The following is a 19,546-nucleotide window of genomic DNA, read 5'->3' on the forward strand; positions in this document are numbered from 1 at the left end:
CTGTAGGTTCACCCTACCTCTGGCCTCCTTGCTGTATGTAGTAATAGAATCCTTACCATATAAACAAATTGAGATTTTCTCTTACTTCCAGCTGAAATCAGCCTAATATACTCACCTCCTACAATCTGTTAGCACACAATACTGAATGTGATTTTTTTTTTTTTTTTTCTATTGTAAATGGTTCTGAACGCACTTAGCAAAAAAATCCAAACTCTTTAACAGGCCCTAAAAATTCAAGCCCATGCCTAACCCTCTGATTCCACTCTCTCCCCTCCCTCAGTGTGCTCTGGCCACACAAGCCTTCTTTCTACTCTTTAAACAAAACCACAGCTCATTGTCGCTTTATGGTACTGCACAACCCTATTTCTTCTGCTGGGAACATTCTGCCCTTCATACCATTCAAGTATTTGCTCCAATTCAGATCAGCACAGAAACCTTTTTCTTGCAGCATATCTAATCTAGTGGCAAATTTTGTGGGTTCTACCTTCAAAACAAAATCCAGAATCAGACTATTCTGCACCATAACCACCCTGATCCAAGTCACTGCCATCTCCACATGGACTATTTAATTGCCTCCGGTAAGTAAGTTTCCCTGTTTCCAACCTTGCCATCTACATTCAATCTGCTCACAGCAGCCTGAGTGATCTACTGAAAATTTAACTTAGCTCATGTTTCTCTTCTGTCCAAAACTTTCAAATGGCTTATCTCACTCAGAATAAAATAAAAAATCTTTTCAAAGCTCTACAAAATCTTGCTCCCAGCTACTGTTTTGATCTTTTATCCTACAACTCTCCCCCTTCCCTCTCAAGCCCTCCAGCCCTAATGGCCTCCTTATAGTTCTCAAAATGTGGTAAGCAAGTTCTTGTCATCGGGGAATTCTGTACTTTCCTCTGTCCCCAAAACACTCTTGCACATCCACATGACTCTCTCCCCGACTGCCATGAGTTCCTGGCTCAAAAGTTGCCTTATTTGTAAGATCACCCATTACCACACTACAGATGCAGCATATACCCCTTCCCCACTCTTTTATCTCCTTACCTGGCTCTACTTTTCTTATAACATTTATCACTATTTAACATATTACAAACTTATTTGTATCCTCTTCACTACTCATCATCCCCCTATTATAAGTTCTATGAATGCAAAAGCTTTGTCTATTCTATTCACTATTGTATCTCCCATACCTGGAAGGTATCCTTATTTTTTATTATGACATTCTTAGTAAAGTTTGAAAGAATCACAATAAAGTATAATGAGAAGAAATCTAATTGAATCCAAGTTTGTTATTAATCTAAATCAGTTTTCGAAGAGTTCTTAGGTGAATGTTAGGGATATATATTAGCAGAAAATAAATGTTAAAGAATTAGAACCAAGAACATTTGAGAAGGCAGATACCATAAAACAGACTAGAAACTAGATAATTAAGATCTTCAAAGAATAATTATTTTAAAGAAGCAAGAACCAGTCTCTCTAGGGAGACTCTATGGCAGCTGAACAGACACTTGGTCTATACTACTGCTCCAGTACATGCTCAGAACAACAGTATGGGAGAAGAGGGGCCAAAGTTCCCTGTGGACTAACAAGTTTTCAGACTACTCCCTACACAAACACACACACACAACACACTTTCCCTCTCTGTCTTTTGCCACCTGCACTCATCACACTCTGAATAAGGTAGGACACTATCATCTTTAACCTTGCCCTAGCCTTTGGTTAGAAACCCTCCCCCCCTTTACCACTGAAACCAGGGAAGACCACAGGCAGGATGAAATGTTCTGTGCATTTCACTCAACCTGTGATCTATGTTCTGTGAGTCAAGCCCATTCACTTACATGAAAAAGACCCCACTTCTTGCTTGAGGCTGGAACTAGAAGGTTAGCTCTTAAATACACTAGGATAGTGGGTGACAACTGTCATAAGCCCTTGTGTTCCAACTTTAAAAGTTTAGATTCAAGAAATTTCTAAGAAGCTAGTAAATGTTATATAATAAGCAAGCTTTACAAAGTTAACCATCCACAAATAAATAAGGGCCATGTACAGGCCAATGATGAGAATATGTAATAAAGCAATGATTATGATTAATAAAAATAATAAGGTTTATGAAAAAGGTTAACCACTGGAATTGCCAAGTATCCTTGTGTATGTCTCTCTCTCTCTCTCTCTCTCTCTCACACACACACACACACACACACACACACACACACACACACACACACACACACACACTGGTATTTCAATGATAAAAGTAAAGTTTGAAAGTATTTCAGAACAACATCTGGTTTATATTACATATGAAGTAGACAATATCTTGTGGCTAATCTTTTAAGTCAATTTTATTAAAACTACACACATATAAACACAAACAAGGTATGCTATATAACTAATGCCACTTCTACTCTTTTCTTGTTTTGAAAGATGTTTTTAGTTTTATTTTAATTATTTTCTCTTCAGAAGAAATTAAATTCTAGATAAAAGATGGCATTCTGCAAAGAAAGACAAATCATAAGTATTTTTAAATTTCATATAATATTTATCTCATGACTGACATGGGGATTAAAAAAATCATGTGTGGGGACATATATCAAAAACTACAGAGCACTATACAATGTTCCTTGTTATAGTTTACTGACAATAATAATAAATATAAAAAATTCTTCATAAGACAGCAGATGTACGAGATAACTAGCTAAATCTTTTTACGACTATATTGATCTCAGCTAAATAAAAGGCAGTGCAGATTGTAAACAATGAGTAGGAACTGACTAGAAGAGGGGGAAAAGGGCATGACTGGCAGAAGAAACATGCAACAGCTCAGGAAAGAGAAAGCGCATGCACATTCCATTCAAAGTGTATAAGGAGTCAGGCTCAGCTTGGTTGATAATCAGGCTCAAGAAGTACAAAGTGACTATATAAGCGTGACATATAGACCACGCTCAAGATTCTGAGCTTCTTCCTACAGGCAATAATGGAAATCAGTGAATGATTTTAAATAAAGAGGAAGAACATTTGCTGATGAGAGATTAAATGTAGAGAAGCATCAGGAAATGTTCTTCCTCTTTATTTAAAATTATTCACTGGTTTTCATTATTGCCTGTAGGAAGAAGCTCAAGTCACCTTTCTTCAACATTCCTTTCCCCAATTTGATTCAGATGCCCACTTACCTTGTACATAAATCCACTCTAATATTAACCATTCTTTAGTATCACATTTGGTTTTCCACTAACTTCAACTCTTTCTAAGGACAGAGGACATGTTTTATTCACGTATACTCCAAATTACTAGCAGACAAGAATTTGCAAAAACCATTTACTCAATGAATCAATAAAAACCAAAATACACACTTTAGTATAATTCCCAGATATGAGGATTAATTAAACTATACTTGTTCTACACAGAAGCATACAAGTTGAAAAGATTTAAAAGAGCCTTGCAGTATGTCATAGGAATAGACACCCACAGTTGGTGAAAATTACGACCATGACACGCATGTTACAATAACATTGGAATGTAGTATTCACTTTCAACCGCAACTTTGGACATTGTCACATCAAATAACAAACTAGATTACTCAGAATGTTTTCTTTTCCACAAAATCAAAATCCTTTTTGAAATGTCAGCCTTGAACATCATAAAATTATACAGAATGATGAGGAAACAGGCTTATAAGTGCATATAAATATGAGAGCATATTAGGCTGCATTTAATCACCAGTTCAAACAACAACCTGATCTAACCTTTGACAAGTAAAATAAATGTTCTGAATAATTTAACTAAAGTAAACATTTGCTGTTAATGCTAGCTAATTATAGTAAGTGTTGGAAAGATAAGAGGACGAGAGATGACGAAGAGAAGGGAAGAGAAGGGGAGATGAAAATTTTTTTTAATTAAGGTTGAGATCTGCAACTATTCATTGAAACATGATTTTTTTTTTCAATGAATTTAATACACACAAAAGGGCAAACTCAGTACAGCAAAGTTGCTTTATAAATACTCAGATAAAGAAACATTATAGGTAATTAGATAGTTCACACTTTCAGACAGTAAAAAAATCACCTGAATACCACGGGAACAGGAAAACTAGAGGAATTAAGGTATAATCAGTCCCCATCTCTCAAGAGGCTCAAAGTTTAGAGAGGAAAGAGCCCAGGAAATGGGTTGCCAGACTTAGCAAAACTAAATAAATAATAAAATGGAATAAAATAAATATAGGATGCCCAGTTAAATTTGAAAACAACAAATGTAATATTTGAAACATACTTATACTAAAAAGTATTCATTGTTTATCTGAAAATCAAATTTAACAGGGTGTCCACTATTTTATCTGACAACCCTACCAATAGACAGATGAAGGAGAGTATCCACAGAAAAATACGTCGGTATGTCCACTGTAGGAGCTCCAGTATTAAATGAGATCAAAATCCTCAAAGGGCAAGATCCCAAAAGAACTTATCCAAAGGCAGATAAGTGTTGTTTTTCCAGAGTGGCTTTTTATCTGATTGCTACAGATACTACTCGAATGTACTAACCAAGCCCCACAGGAACTCATTTTTCCACTACCCCAAGAAAAGGAGCTGCAAAGAAATATCATAGACAAATGAACAAACTTCTTAGTAAAAACCAGAAAAATAAAACACCTTAACAAAAATACAAGAGCCACTGAGGAGCCTGTTGAAAACAGACAGAGTATAAAATTATTCTCACATTGAGATTATCTTTACCCCTGAAGAACATAGGTGTATTTAGGGGGAAAAAAAAATCTAAAGAAAATGGAATTTTGTTAATATGTTGAGACTACTCTCATACAATCTTTTCATTCTTATATTAATGTTAATAAATATGCATGATACTACACAAGAACATAAGGTATGAAAAGCTCTGAGTGGGACCTTAAATTTTAAAAAATTCAATAATGCAAAGATGACATGTTGCACTTGATATTAAAATGGCCAATTCAACTGATTAGTAGCTTCAAAAATGACTAGCTTAATTGCTCATGGAGTTTCTATGTACTAGAATACAAGAATAAAGAAGCCTCAGTATAAATGTACATGCAAATGTTCCAATTACAACTGAAGACCATCATTATTTAGAGTCAAGAAAAACTTCAATTCCCCAAACTTGATGACATATAAATGTAAAATCTTTGATATTCATGTTGACTGTAGAAGTTGCATCTTTTCCCCAAAGAGATCTGTGTGCATATAACTTCTGTCCATAACACCAAAACCATTTTGGTATCCATGTGAGAAAACTGACATATGACAGCTTAAAAATGTAAACATTATAAACCCTCAAAAATAGAATAAAACTGCTTCAAAATCATCTTTATGAGAGGGAAAGATTAAAACACTAACAAAATGGAAGGAGGATATAGAAGAAAAGGCTAATTATAAAAGACAGAACACAATAGATAGCACTCACATCATAAAATCATGAAGTCACAAAACATAAGGGATCTATGGCCACTATTGAAGAATTTTTCAAGACATCAATGAATACTAAAAAAACCCAAAACTAATTCTATGAACTCTACATAGAACAGAGGCAAGCCTAAAAGAGTTTGTGAAAGGATTCAGTTAACAAAACTGAATAAATACACAAAAAAGGGACTACAGAGGAGCTATGCAAACCCTAATCCCAACCTCCCAATTTTACTCACAAAAATATATATACCGCCTCTTCCTGTGTATACACTTAGTTACCATCTCCAAAGTTTCACTGAATACCAAAAAAAGAAATTTAAAACTACATTAAAGAATTCTATGATTCTTGCCATGCTAATTTAAAATGAAATCATTGCATAAATAATTTTTAGAAATTTGATCATCAATGCTGAAACCTCAGTAAACAATTTAAAACAGATGACAAACTTCATGTCTTGCTTTGTCATTTGTAGAACAATGACACAGTCTTTTGGAATTCCAATGTACTGTTTATGTACTGAGATAAAGAGATATCTGAAGGTTTTGAAAATTGCTTAAGGCAAAGAAATTTTGTCTTATTTTCTAATGGGAATAAAGAGGATCAAATACTTTAAGTGATATTATTGTAAAGCATTTTTTTCCCTAAAAAAAGAGGGTTTCAAAACCAGATAATAATTTCTCAGCACAAATCCACATAATACTCACTTGCATTTGTATACATTTTTATAATGCCTTCCTTAGCAAATGAATGTTTTAAGCTATAACTTCAACCTATGAATATATAATATTTTAAATTTCTAGGATTTTAAATCCCAGAATATCAAGTAAACAGTCCCCATACCATCGGTGAATTATATTCCAGGATGCATTCTGACAAAAATGATATCAAAAACACCAAATTTTCCCTTTGAAAATCTGGTGCAATGAACAATAGATTATGTTCCCGAACAAGAAAATAACAGAAATGATTATGATGATAATTTGTTCAATGAAATTTATTGAATAAATTATCACCATTTGTTTTTCTTTCTCCCTGCTAAGAACTGTTTGGAATATTGAAAACTACTAATATTTTATTAAATGCTTACTAAATGCTAGACATTGTGCCGTAAATTTATTATCCCATTTAATCTTTTCACCAATCCTGACAGAGATCATTATTACCCTCATTTTACATAAGTGGAAATTGAGGCTAGAAGGTTAGGGATCTCACCCCAGGTCACACACTCAGTGGCTGGAAATTGAATTCAGACCTATTTAGAAATACATTTAAGATATCCCTACTGGCTTCCCACTATGTACAATGGCACTGGGAAAGGAACACCATAAAATAAAGAGATGAGGCAAGAGGCAACATCATTTCTATCTTGACACAATCTTTTAGGAAGTAGAATATGGAAAATAAACAGACCATGTAATGAAAGGCAGGAAGTCCCAGCAAAGGCAATGTAATAAAAAGAACTCTAACTCTAAGAGATCAAAGGATAAATATAGGAGAATAGAAAGACTTCATGGAGAAAGTGAACACCTAGGACAGGCTTTGAAGAAAATGCAATTTTGACAGGTATAGGTGGGCAGAGAGAGCTAATCAGAGGTTAATTAAAGAAAAATTGTTCTAAAGGCAGTAAAATAGACAACAAAATAGTAAATGCCTATGTTTGCAACAGGGAAATCTGCAATGAGATAAAGACAGCTGCAAAGCAGACATATAATATTACATAATATGAAATGCAAATTATTAACAATAAAGGTTTACATTTAAACAGCACTTTGCAGTTTACAAAACTTTCATGTGTATCTGCACATTCTCAATGGGAGTGATACTGTCTCCAAGGGGGCAAAAATTGTTTCTTGGAGTGGGAGTGGGGGATTTTAGAGATTACAATGGTTTATGGTCCTTGAACAGGTCACAGTACATAAATAGATACACAGTATATCTATGGGTGTACCTGTGGTTATATCTGTGGTATTAAAATTTCATGAGGAAGGGATTACAATATGGGAATTTTTTTAAAAAAATTCTTTTTAGGGGAGCGATGATAAAAAAAAGGTGCAGAAACACTGACGTATACTACGTCATTTGATCATCCCAACCACCTAGTGGGTAAACAGGGTATCATCCTCCTTTTTAAATAGCATATGAGACAAATAAAACCAGAAGAGTTAAATGGATGAATAAAGGAGAAAAACAGGTTCACAGAAATGGGAATTTTATACATATACATTTATATGGCCAATAACACAATGTGCAACCTTGCTCATAATTACAGAAATGTCAACTAAAACAATCAGATGTAATTTTTCACCCAGCAGACTTCCAAAATAAAAAGGTCAGTCAATAATGCCTACTACTGTTGATAAAAATGTGGTGAAATACACATTTTGATTTTGAAGAACTTGATTAGAGAAGTGCAAAATTTTTTAAAAGGTGATAACTACCAAAATTACAAATGCACGTGCGTTTTGAATCAGCAATTCTACTGCTAGGAATTTATCCTACTGATATACCCTCTAGCCAAATCTATGCAGGAAAAGGTTGACTGTAATATTGAAAAACTATAAGCAATCTAAGTATTCATCAGTAAGGAATTGGTTTTATAAATTATGATCATCCCAAAAAGGAATAATACATAAGCATTAAAAATCTAACTGCACTGATATAAAAAATGTACACAGCATACTCATATCAGCAAGTAGAATAGCTATAGTACGATCCCATTATTTTATAAAGATATATAAATATAAGATTGCTATATGTAAACATTTATGAACACACAAGAAACCAACAAAGCATGAGAAATTATACACGTGTATAATTCAGAAAAGAAAAATATGCATTTAGAAAAGAAAAATATGTGGAAATATCCCTTAAAAATATTTAATTATAAAAATATTTAAATGACTTGCTCAAGTTCATACAATTAGAAGCAGAGCTATAAATAAAATTCTATTCTTCTGGCTCATAATCCATTGTTTCTTATTATGTTACTTTATAATGCTCCCTACTGTTCAGAAAAATCCATTTTGGTAATTAAATATAGTGATGTCTGTGGTTCCATAATGCCTACTGAAGTATAAACACTCCTAGAGGTTCTCAGTACCTTTCATGATCTGCCCACACCTATCTTTCCAATCTTATTTTCTGTGTATTTTTATTCTCTAAAGATATTCAGTGTTTTCCTACCTCTCTATATTTACCTAGGTAAGTAGCCTTTGTCAAGAAATCCTCTTCTCAACCCATCCCTCTCCCTGAAACACTTCTTCATTTTTTTCACCACTCTTCTCATGGCCTGGCATATAGTATTTAGTAATATCATGAATAAATGAATATAATCCATCAGATCCTACTAATCACTTCTTAAAGTTAATCTCAAATGCTCTGTTCTCTTTGAACTGTTTCCTAACTTCTTTTCATTCAGTTTTAAACTACTAAATTGAGTAAATTCAGAAATTGGATTATGTAAAAGTCAATCCCATAGCTCTACTTCTAATGAGGAAAAAGTAAGCAAAGTAGAGGATTTCTTTCTTCTGAGAGAATAAAAGGGGCAGAACAGCCCAGAGAAGAAAAGACAACCAAGAATGCACAAACAACCATACTTCTTTTCATCACCATGCTTTACTATTCCTACAAAAGGAAACTTCCAGAACCTAATTTTGTTGACACAGGAAACTGGTGATAGACTCAAATGGAGAAACTGCCCTTACCTCACACAAATTATTGAAACTCTGCTTCATTCCCTCATTTCACAAGTTTTGTGAGAATTAAATCAATATCCCTGAAGTACTTAGAACAATACCTAACACACACAAAGTAAATACTCAATAAACGTTAGCTATTATTGTTATTACCATCACCAGCATGCTGTCACTACTCTGGTGGATATATTTACATACTTAGGTTAGAATAAAATCAAAGATAGGATGGTACTTATGAATGAAAAATGTGAATCCTGAGTGAACCATTAGATTTGTTCACTACTTTATTCATTATAATTACATTTTCCATGCTGTTTTCTCAACATGTCTACCGAGGAAGGAAAGAAGGTAGTAAGCAGAAATTAGAGAAAGCCAGGGCTGCACAAGTGTAATATACAACCAAGTTAATAAATTCTTATTCAATCTTCCCATGCGCCAGAAGCTAGTGTAGAAGATAAGCATTTGGTGCTGAAGAAGACAAAGTCTCCATCCTCATAAAATAATACATCCTAGGGGAAGACAAACAAGAAAACAAGAATAAAAACAGTTCACATGTCAATAGTGACATGTTATGAAGAAAATGTAAGGAGGCCCAGGGGACAGAGAATAATGGGGCAGGACTGACAGCTTTTCTAAGAAAGTATAGTCCTGGAAGGCCTCTTTGAGGTGGTGAAATTTGAATAAAGTGAGGAAACAAGCTAACTGATAACCTGGGGACAGAGCATACTGAGAACAGCAAATGCAGAGACCATAAAGTGGGAAACAGCTTGGTGTTTTGGAGAAACTCAGAGGAACAGGAGAAGAAACAGGAGAGAGGGTGGGTCACTTATGTCCTTTTAGGCCATGAAAGGACTCTGGTTTATACTCAGTGGCTTGAACAGCCATCGGGACTTTTGGGCAAGGGTGTGACATGATATGATCTACTATTTACAAAGATCACACGTTTCAACCGAGGAAATGCACTGAGCACCTGGCCAATCCACTCAGGATTTCTTCAGAAAAGAGTACTTCCTCAGAAAGGTTAAGAACAAAGGTAAATATCATTCCTCAAAATAATACCAAGACTGTGGTATATTAGAAGGAGGAAGATAAGATAAAAAGAAGTCACCACAGAAACTTAAAACAAGTTCAATAAAAAAGGAACCAAAAAATATAGTAAACCAAGTCACACAAAAGGGCAAAAGGGCATCTAGCCCAGAGGACAGTTCTCAAGGTGTTTCCAATATTTTGAGAGAAATGAAAACCCCTACCTAAAATAAACACATAACATTAGAGAATCATACAAGGCACTAAATGCAACACTATGTAATTTGATTTCATATTTGTACACCAAAACTTCAAAGTCCGTTTTCTTTTTATACATACATGACTCTGTTTAGACCCCTGCTATGTTTTGGATGTTTACATCTCCTCCAAAATTCATGCTGAAAATGAGAAACTTGGTGGGGAGAAAGCAGGTAGGAAGGGAGAGGTGGGGAAGGGTATTTACATATATACATACATTACACACACACACACACACACACACTCTCTCTCTCTCTCTTTGTTAAGGTTTACTGCCACCCCTGAATTCATGAGGGAAGGAATATGTCTAGCACAGTGTTAGCACCGAGAAGGTACTTATTCATATTTGTGGAAAGTGAGACAGAATTGGACACAGCAGGTCAGGACATCACAGTGATATCTCCTAAATAAATGTGATTCAAATAGAGGGTTAATCATGCATTTCTACTTTTAACAGATCCGGTTTGCTTTTAAAAATGGGTAAAAATTGATCCAACTTAAAAAGCGTAATTCAATAGGAACAAGTGTACAAAGATACTTAGACTCAAAATACCAACCACAGGGTTACAACTAAAGAGATCAGCAAAGGAAAAATACCTAGAGCTCATTACTCTCTTTAGGAGGAGTGACTACAATTTAGATTTAAGTGACAAGAAAGGAAATACAATATTTTAAAAGAAGTAAGTATGGGAAGAGTTAATCCTTCCTCTCACAGTCTCTTCATTCTCTCACTCCAAAGGCACTGATGTATATTTCAAAATTAAGCATAAAATATCACACTCTGGCCAAAGCTTTTACCCAAAATACTTATATTTTCTTCAAAACTTAAGTAGATAAAAATTTCCCCAATTATTTACCTAAATTCTTAAATATTCTCAAATAATTTTTTTATTCAAGAGTAAATTCCTTTTAAATTACAATCCAATAATCCCTAAATCTGTTTTTCCCTACAATTAAAAGAAAAAATATTTAAGACAGAGTGCTAGCTTATTTAACCTGTTAATGCCAATACATAAAGAAAGCAAAAATATCCAAGCTTGGAACTCAGTTAAAAAGTATCAATTTCATTAATTAAATTTAAAACCTTAAGCTGTTTCTGGAATGACAGCTGTTGAAGTTCAGGAGCTCCTACGCCAGTGTCTGGTATATCAAGTCCAAATGAGGGAAAATGGAAGGGGAGGATGAACACGTCAAAGAGCTGGGGAACAAAAACCTTGGCACTCAATTTCTGCTGTACGAGGAACAAAGACAAAGCAAAATCTAACTCTCTCCTTTCATTAATTAAATTCACCACCCTTTCTAAAAATTATTTTAGTCAGAAACTGCTGGTGATAAGACTGGCTTAGATAAATTTATTAATATAGTCCATATAGAATAGATTTTGTGAATTGTTTGATATGTCAATAGGCCCTTAATGCTTACCAGCCCTCCCAGCTGTGAATGTGAAATATGAAAGTCAAAATTCAGTCAGTTCTAACAGTCCTAGATTTTGGTTTCTTGTAGTATTATGCTATATTATTGTACTTTTGTACCTTAAATAATTTGTAAAGCAGGCAAAACGGTAACCCTAAGAAGTCAGGATCTAATTGTATGTGTTTCTCTCTCTCTGTACACACACACATACACGTCATACATACACAGGTGCTTCAAAAAATTCGTGGAAAAATGAATGAATTAAATGATAATACAAATCTTTCTATGAACTTTATGAAGACCCCTCATATACTCATATACATTTCACTTCATTTTGAATCTTTAAAAAATGGCCCTTCTAAAATATAAAGAGATTTTCTCTTTAACCTGTATAACCAAAATCAGCACTGTATTTCCTGAAACCTGTAGTGAGGTTTTCTACAGCAATGGTAAGGGGAAGTAGATGGGAGAATTAGCATATAGTCTTTCTCACAAAGAAGTAGATCAAGAAAGCAAAAGAATCACCCGTTTTAATGGAAATGAGGGCCAACAATTCTGAATTAGTATAGCTCCACGGAATTAAACAACTTACATGTAGAAATTTTCCATCTTTCAGGATGTGAATGCATTGTTTCTAACACATTCAGGGGAAAAATTTAATCACAGATCCAAAAGTCTTAAACTACTAAAAAAAAAAAAAAAAAGTCCATATTCTCTTCATGGAAAACCAGTCCCATACACAAAAAGATTCTTCTCAGGTTGGCAAGTATGTCTGCTACCTAAATCTTATAAAATGTATATGTATATAATGGATAAGGAAAATTTAAATTAGAACAGAAAATCTGATTCAGATTCAAATTAACATCTTTTTACCTATTCCTTTTGGCAGTACTTGCAAAATCTGTAGCAACAAACTATCACTTCATTATCTTCCCACAAGATATGGGTTTTCTCTAACACTTCACAATGCTTCTGAGATAGCATATCTGACATAACACCTCTGCTTCTCTCTAGCATTTAACAAGACAAAGAAAAGGCAGAAAGAGAGTAGACAATATTGGTGTTACAACTGTGAGAATCCAAACCTTATGAACATTCAAATTAATTACTTATCTTAAACCATTTTAACTACTTTCCCATGGAGGCATCTGACTGATCTAAGTTCCTGTTTCCCTTTAAAGTAATTAATACATTGTAGGGTCATGCATTCAGTGCTAACTAATGCCAATCATTAATTAATGGTACAGAGACTAGTCCCATTTTAAATTAAAATATAACTAAATCAAAGCATAGTAATGCAAGAACCCAGGGTTGCTGTTTTAATGATTTGATTTTCTTTCATAAAGTAAAGCTGAGTAATCAAATGTGGTCTCTGAATAAGGTTATTTCTGTTTTGTCTCCATAGGATCCCTCAACAAGGAGCTAAAATGTTTGTTTTTAACTCACCTAACTAATCAATATCAAACTTCCTTGATTGTGAAACAATATGAAGTTTAAACTTTCTTCACTGATATCATTAAAATGAAGATGTCATTGATTAGTTTGCCTGCTTTGTATTAATACCTAAAACATGTGTGTGGTGACCTATAGGAAAAAAAACATGTCGGATTTTCAGAGTTATATCAGAAATTAAACATAGAGAAAGAAGTTCACATATTTATTTCCAATCAAATCTATCCACAAGGCCATCTCCCAACAGGTTTATTCAAGTGTTTGCCAGTGTTAGTGTGTGTGAGTACAAGCATTCAAAGGGCAGAAATCAGGCCCACATAATGTGCTTTTATGGTCCCAGAAAAAGCATGATGCTTATTAAGCCTAGTTGAAAGGCATTTGACAATACAATTGCTGAAAAATTCAATGTTCGCTTGCATGTGAAATCTTGTGCCTTGTACCTTATCATTTCAGTAGTGCCATGTGTGCTGTGATAGTTAAGGGCCTGTCAATGTTTCCATTATAAACTCTGGTTTTCAGAGGTTTCTATCTTGGCCTATAAAAATAGACTCCGGTCTGTAACTTGTAACTTGGCATAAAAGTACTGATATCAGCCCAAGAGAACATTTTTTGTTCCAAAGATTAAAATAAAAATCTGTTTAGTAGTTTTAAGTTAACAGAGTGTAAAAAAAGTAGTGTGTGTGGGGGGGTATAGAATGTTTTTAAAAACACGCACAAAAAAACCAATGCTCTATCTCACTACCGCTTCATTTTAAATTTTCAAATGATTAACACAAAATAAACCAATGAAACTGTGTAAATGAAAAATCTAAAAAGAGTTTTAAATAAAAACATGGTGGTTACCAAAAAAAAAAATATATATATATATATATACACACATACATATTATCATTAATCTTTAAACAACTACGTAAGTAATATCTCAATAATCCCCACATTTAAAGACTGTCCAGGTATCCACTCACAGTAAACCAAAATGATTTCAAAGATATGTTTTTCTAGATATCTAAAAACTACTTTTTAATGAATCACTAAATGTAGATTTACTTCAGATTACTGGGGACAATCTTCAATCCTAACTTCAATGTACACATCAAGAAGTTTCTCAAACATATTATAATTTGAATGTTAGAAACTCTCAAAGTAGTCTTTATTTATTTATTTTTTTTTGTCATTTTTTCGTGACCGGCACTCAGCCAGTGAGTGCACCAGTCATTCTTATATAGGATCCGAACCCGCGGCGGTAGCGTTGCCGCGCTCCCAGCGCAGCACTCTACCAAGTGCGCCACGGGCTCGGCCCTCAAAGTAGTCTTTATACACTGCTTATTGGAAGACATTAGTTGAAGTTTTATGTTTGTTTTTATAGCTTACCATAGATCTGTTTCCTTCAGAAGTATAATGCCATTATACAATACTGCTGCATCTTCAAAAAAGCACATATTTTGCAACAATACTTTTCTGTCTGTTCAAGGACATATAAATTTGTGTAATCTGCACAGAGGGTGATTTGGAAATAGCCAAATTAGAAGTAAATACATACTTTAATTTTTCTTATTGTGGTAAAATAGACAACATAAAATTTCCCATATTATCCGTTTAAATGTACAGCTCAGTGGTATTAAATACATTCATAATGCTGTGCAACCATCACCACCATTCATCTCCATAACTGTATTCATCACGTAAAACTAAAACTCTGTACCCATTAAACAATAACTCCCTATTCCCTCTCACCCATCCCTTGGTAATCACCATTCTACTTCCTGTCTCTATAATTTTGACTACTCTAAGTACTTCACTTAAGTGGAATTATACAGTATTTGGTCTTTTGTGACTGGATTATTTCACTTAGCATAAAGTACCCAAGGTTCATCTATGTTGCAGTGTATATCATAATTTCTCTCCTTTTTAAGGCTAAATAATATTCCATTACATGTGTATACCACATTTTGCTTATCCATTAATTTATGGATGGACACTTAGGCTGCTTCCTTATTTTAGCTATTGTGAATAATGTTGCTATGAATGTGGGTGTACAAGCTATCTCTTCAAGATCTTGTTTCCAATTCTTTTGAATATATATACTCGGAAGGAATTATTCCATCACATGGAAATCCCACTTTTAAACTGTGTAAGAAACCACCATAGCGCTTTCCTCTGTGTCTGTGCCATTTCACATTCCCATCAACAGTGCACAAAGGTTCCAATTTTTCCACATCCTCTCTTAACACTTGTTATTGTCTGGGTTTTTTTGATAGTCACCATCCTAATAGGTCTGACATGGTATCTCATTGTAGTTTTTTTTTTTTTGACTGGTAAGGGGATTGCAACCCTCTGCACGGTGTGGTCTGCACCATGCTCAGCCAGTGAGCACACTGGCCATCCCTATATAGGATCCGAACCTGCAGCCTTGGCGCTACCAGCACCGAGTGAGCCATGGGGCCGGCCGGCCCCTCATTGTAGTTTTGAGTGACATCTGTCTAATGATTAATGACACTGAGCAACTTTTCATGTGCTTATTGCCATTTGTATATTTTCTTTGGAGAAATGTCAATTTAAGTCCTTTGCCCATTTTTTAATCAGACTGTTTATTTTTTGTTATTGCTGAGTGCGTACTATGGGTTTTGCATATATAGACTTTATTATGTTGAAGTCATTTCCTCCTATTCCTAGTGTGCTGAGAATTTTATCATGAAAGCGTGTTGAATTGTCAAATGCTTTTTCTGTATCAATTGAGACCATTCTGTGTTTTTTTCCTTCATTCTGTTAATGTGGTGTATTACATTGATTATCATGAAAGGGTACTGAATTGTCAAATGCTTTTTCTGCATCAATTGAGACCATTCTGTGTTTTTTTTCCTTCATTCTGTTAATGTGGTGTATTACATTGATCAAGTTTTACATAATGAACCATCCTTGCATTCCAGAATATATCCCACTTTGTCATCATGTATAATCCTGTTAATTAATGCCACTGAATTTGGTTTGCTAGTATTTTGATGAGGATTTTTACATCAATGTTTATACATATATATACTTTTTATACCTTAAAATTACAGTCTTAGGAACTTAAACTATGAATATACTTGTACATATATGAAATTATATATGTATACCAGAATATTCCTCAGATAATTTTTAAAAATAGCAAATTGTTGAAACCAACCTAAATTTCCATCATTTAGAGACTTGTTAAATAAATTATTGTACATAAATACAGTAGAATCATTATATGGCTATTAAAAAGAAAGAAACAAGAAAAAGACAAACAAAAGAATGATGTACTGATATAAAAAGACTTGTAGGTTATAATGGTAAGTGAAAATAGCAAGATCCTATGTTGCCATCTGCAGATGGGGGGAAAAGGAAAGGAAAGAAGCTATATATACATATATACATATATCTAAAGGTAAATACAATTTTCTATATATCTTATATATAATGTATATAAAAGTATATATTTAGATAGATATATAAAAAATTGTATCTGCCTTTACATGCATAAAACATTTCTAGAAAGACACAATAAAACTACAACAGAGATGAAAGATTTCCCATAAATACAATGCAATCATTTGGGGTGGCATTCCTAATCAAACTCTCAGCATCAAATCTTATAAACAAAAGATTAGAAAGGAAAAAATACAATTCTATACTTCTATAATTATTTAAAACAATAAAATTAAATACTACAACTATATTCAAGTCCTGTGGTTATCAAACATTGGTATGCTTCTGTTTTAGTCCGTTTTGTGTTGCTATAACAGAAATACCTGAGATTGGGTAATTTATAAAGGAAAGAGGTTTCTTTGGCTTTCGATTCTGGGACAGCTGCATCTGGCACCGGCCTCAGACTGCTTCTACTCATGGCGGAAAGTGGCAGGCAGCTGGCGGGTACAAGTAGAGCACATGGTGAGAGAAGAGAGAGAGAGAAGGTGCCAGGGTCTTTTTAAGCAACAAGCTCTCGTGGGAACTAATAGAGCAAGAACTCACTCATTAATCCCCTCTCCCCCAGGGAGAGCATTAATCCATTCATGAGGGATCCACCCCCATGACTCAATCAGTTTCCAACACTGCCACATTGGAGATCAAATTTCCACATGAGTTTTGGAGGGGACAACACATCCAAACTCCATCAGCTTCAGAATCACCTGGAGGTCTTGTTGGAACAGATCCCTACTCTCCACTCTCAAAAATTCTGATTCAATAGGTTTTGAACGGGGCCTAAGAATTACTTTTCTTAAAATTCCCCAGGTAATGCTAAGCTGTTGGTCCAGGGAACCACACTTTGAGAACAACTCTTGTAGATAAATGACTACATGTTCAAAATTGCATGTAAAAACCCACCTGCTATACAGCAATACAAATGTAATCTAATTATTGTTAATAATATTCAGATAATAATGCTTCTTTTCTCAATACTTAAGAAGTCCAAGTCTTAGGGGTGGAAGATGATTTAGATTATTCCAAACATGAGGAATAAAGAAGGAGGAGGGGAGATAAGTAATTTAGTTCTACTGTACTTTTCAAACAGCCTTCTATCTCCTATTTCTGCCACTAGATGGAAACCAGGACAATGATTAGCTGACAAATTGCTGATATGAGTTGAAATATAGTAAAACAACCTGAGATGAAAATTATGCCACATGGCATTAATTACAAAGGGACAAATAGCTGAGGGTCCCTGTACTAACATTAATTGTAGAATGACCATATTTATTTTTCAGTTAATTGTATATGTCATTAGCTCTGGCTTATAAATCACATCAACTTCCAACAGAGTTGTTAAGAATTGAATTGTGTCCCCAAAAATTCATATGTGGAAGTCCTAACCCTTAGTACCTACTTTACACTGTGATAATTGTTTGGAAATAGGGCCTTCACAGAGATACTCAAGTTAAAATGATGTCATTAGGCTGGGACCTAATCCAATATGTCTTGTTTCCTTACAAAATGTGGAAATTGGGGCATGTATAGAGGGGAAGATGATGTGAAGACACAGGGAACAGACAGTATCAACAAGACAAGGAGAGACTCCTAGAAAACTTTTCCTTTACAGACCACACAAGGAATCAATCCTGCTGACACCGTGTCAGACTTCAAGCCTCTAAAACTAAGATTATAAATTTCTGTTGTTTAATCATACAGTTTGTGGTACTGTGTTAAGGCAGTCCTAGCAAACCAATATAGGATTGATGTTTTATTTACTTTTTCCCCCACTTTAAAAGATGAAACGACTATAAGCGACATATTGCATCAAGTCCTGAGACAACAAAAATGAATATTTGCCTTCAAGAAGCTTACCATCCAATGGTGTACTACTTAAGAAGTCATGAATATTCATTAGCCATTAATAAGATTTCAGCATTTTTTTCAAAGTTTATTGACACTTGATTCAATGGATCACCAACAAAAGAGACACCAACACTGAATTCCACTTTATTTTTATTGCCACCATCCCAATTACAGCTCTCATTATTTGCTACCTAGTCCTTAGCACAAATTTGTCTCTTTCTTTCTCCAAACCATCATGTACATTGCCGGCAGCACCCTTCCTGACAGCCCTCTTCCTGTAATTTCCCCAGCAAAATGTTTCAATAAATACCTTAAAATAACACTAGCTTTTTCCCAATCCAAGGTATAGATGTGCATAACTTACAACAAATTACTTAAACCACTGATGTAGTTTGTACCTAGCAAATTGAAATGTCTTTAAAAGAATAAGCAATTATTTATAACAAACGGAAAGAGAAGCAGTATATCATAAATTAAAATAAAATACACACGAGTATAACCTTACCCCCCTCAAATAATCCCTCACTAACTCCAGCACAGGACTAATTATCTCAAATTTTGAAGCAGTGATAGTGAGAGTACAAATTGATAGTTATTCTTGATCTGTGGGTACCTCATAAAACAACCATGGCTATCACGGAAATCCTATCAGTGGAAATCCTATGTAAAGATTCCAAAATTGTATGTAAACTATATTTTACACAACTTCATTTTATATTGTGCAGTGGGCTTACAAAAGGGGCCTCAATTACAAATGAAAATTTAACTTTGAATTTCTTGCCATTTTACTGTCAAATCTCTCATCCACTGAATTAACATTTTTATACACATAGTTATCTATTTATTTTATCTTTATAAAAAATAATAGCATTCAATTGCTAGGGACCATTAACTGTTAGTACGAAATTTTCTCTAGGATTTCTCCTGTCTTTCCCTTTCCTCTCAATAGAGTTCAGTTACACATTTTAGAAATCCAACCAGGC

General features: G+C 34.2%; 1 protein-coding gene across 9 annotated transcripts in view; it reads right to left on the bottom strand.

Annotated features, from left to right (window-relative positions):
* The window catches only part of TBC1D5 (TBC1 domain family member 5), a 539,520-nt gene that overhangs the window by 346,223 nt on the left and 173,751 nt on the right, over positions 1–19,546 (bottom strand). Inside the window, exon 1 of one of the 9 annotated variants that reach the window (XM_063113714.1) lies at positions 17,042–17,116. The exons of the other annotated variants lie outside the window; for them this stretch is intronic. The gene's annotated coding sequence lies outside the window, so the exon portion shown is untranslated. Of the gene's footprint in view, positions 1–17,041; positions 17,117–19,546 lie in introns of those variants that run through there. 9 annotated transcript variants of the gene reach the window in all.

Source organism: Cynocephalus volans, chromosome 11 (genome assembly GCF_027409185.1).
Source record: "Cynocephalus volans isolate mCynVol1 chromosome 11, mCynVol1.pri, whole genome shotgun sequence".
Classification (NCBI taxonomy): Eukaryota; Metazoa; Chordata; class Mammalia; order Dermoptera; family Cynocephalidae; genus Cynocephalus; species Cynocephalus volans.